Below are 2851 nucleotides of genomic sequence, written 5' to 3' on the forward strand. Positions count from 1 at the left end.
TTACTTGTGTGTCTATGTCTAATTTTAAGTTGTATCTAATAATTGTAATTGATATATCTCTAAACTTAATTTCTCTATAATTCTTAATTCGTCGTATCATATTTTACGGTTATTGAATTTAATAAAATAAAAATTGAATTCATATCCAAATGAATTCCGTATTTTTCATAACGTCATTTTGATCCTAATAGATTCAGTTGTCAGCCTATATATCCGTATATATGAGTTTACTATATTATATTAAGTAGTGAAAATTTCATTCTGAATAGAAAAGCTTGTTGTTTTTCTTGGGTTATTTATCGCTCATGTCGACTTGCTTAATTCATTGGAGCTGATGTTGTCAATGGTTTTGTTAGTAATGTGTCTTCGTTATCTAGCAATATTGAACACACCATTTAGCAAATTGAACTGTGATTCATATATTTACTTGCAGCATCGGATTGAATCTTGTCTGTAAAATCCCTATCAGTCTTATGCGGTGAATGAATATTACAGGGAGAATTATTACGATAAACAAGGTATATGACTGCAATAAAGAAATAATACAACGTCCTTTTCGGATTACAAAAAGTTGTTTACATTATTTTGTACGGTGTTTGCCAGAAATAAAATCAATAACTTACTTCACTCTCGGCACAACGTCTTGTACTTGGAAAACGATTAAATTGCATGCTGTGATTTGTGGATTGTCGTGCTGTCGAGATAATTAGGAGCAGTACAACAAGCAACTGCATCTTTGCTTATACCGGAAGTTGCGGTATTTTTCGAATGAATAATCATACATTAAATTATTGTATCGTATATTATAATATTATGCCGTGATGTGTTTCATGTCCTGGGTATGTGTATTTGTGTGCATGTGGGAGTGCATATGAGTATATGAACATTTGAAAAACGTCAGTATATATATACTCAGGATATTAGATTATGTGAAGGTCTTCAAACAAGTAACTATTCCTTTAGAGACATTATGCTTACAACCTTTAGTGATATTATATCGCAACAATTTCAACATGGCTGATATATATATATATATATATATATATATATATATCGTAAGGCTCTAAAGGATAATGGATTTAGCGTGGAAATAACCTATACACCTACCACCAGTCCGATAATAAAGAAAAGGAAACATGGGAATAGGAAAACACACCTCCCTATTCACCCGAAGTTGCCTTTAATATAGGCAAGTATTTCTAAGCACTGATAGATACACATTTTCCAGTAAATCACAGTTACAGAAAGATCTTCAATAGACATAACTTCAAAATCAGTTTCAGCTCAACTACTAATTTTTCAAATATATTCGCAAACAACACACAAAAACCACAATATGAAATCAGCTGTTCATGCAAGGATAAAAAATTGTGCCCGCTAAATAGAGCTTGCATGTCCGAGACCATCATTTATGAAGCCACCATGGACTCTATATCCACTAAGGACACGGTTTCGACGAAGAAATACGTGGGCCTTACAGAGGGTAATTTCAGGGCCAGGTTCAATAATCACACCTTGAGCTTCAGGCACTGGGATAAAAGGAAAACGATCAAATTATCCAGTCATATATTATCCTTAAGAGATAAAGGTGTCAGTTACAACATCCATCGAAAGATCTTAGCCAAGTATAAGCCCTACACCAACGGCAGTGGAAAGTGAGGTCTTTGTGATATGGAAAGATGACTCATCTGAAAAAATAGCTTAAATTCTACAACTGAACTTTTCGGATCATGTGGCCAAATATTTGTTACATTTTTGGTCCCCCCGATATTAGAGATATGACTTGCTTTCTATATTGGGTCCACGTACAAGCTTTTTATCTCTTTATACTTTTTACTTATATTTCTATTTTTTTTTTTACATATTTATAACTATATTGTTTATTGTTCATATATTTTTTACACATTTTTTTCTGTATTCTACCTTCCACCATGCATTTTTTGCTGTGCGTATATAGACGTGTATATGGAATCTTTTGTGCGTGTGTGTGTATGTGTGCGTGTGTGCAGGTATGTGCGTATATAGACGGTGTGAATGCATGCATGCGAGCATGTGCGTATATAGACGTGTTTTTCTCTTATTGCTAATTTTTTAACACTTTTTCCTACACATTTCTCTGTATCTTGCCTTTAGCCCTGTTTTTGCTTATGCAAGTGCGTATACAAACGCGTGTATGAACCTGTTTTTGTGCGCGTGCTTATGTGTGAGTATACAGACCTGTGCGGGTATGTGCGTATATAGACGTGAGTGTGTACGTGCTTACGAGTATGTGCATATATAAACATGTGTGTGTGTGCGTGAGCATGTGTATGAGGGTGGATGAGTGTATACATATAGGTGCATGTACGTGGGTGTGCGGGGGCGCATGTGTATGTATGGACATGCGCGCTTACGCGATTACTATCAACATTTTTACTCCCTTACATTTACTCCTACCACTTACCTACCGATCATTCTAATACCTCTTTTGTCTTAATAACGGTCAATCACGCAGTAATTTCCCTTTGTTTATCGGTCATTTTCACAGCATTTTTTTTCGATGGCCCGGTAACTGAAGAGATAGCCACGTGGGTTTCCGCCCCGATATCAGAAACTCGTAGTTTTATCACGGCTAACGAATAATTGTCACATATTATATTCACAGATATATATGCACATATATATATATATATCAGTGAAAGACGAATTATCTTCCATTCCCGGATAGATTACTAGCCACTGGATATTTATAATGAATACACTCTCAGAATTAGCTAAAGTCTTAAGACTATCTGTGTACAATTATAAAATCATATTACGTTACGTGACATCAACATAAATGCTAAAAATATTGTTGCAGTTTTATTCAGAA

Source organism: Octopus bimaculoides, chromosome 1, assembly GCF_001194135.2.
Source record: "Octopus bimaculoides isolate UCB-OBI-ISO-001 chromosome 1, ASM119413v2, whole genome shotgun sequence".
Lineage (NCBI taxonomy): Eukaryota > Metazoa > Mollusca > Cephalopoda > Octopoda > Octopodidae > Octopus > Octopus bimaculoides.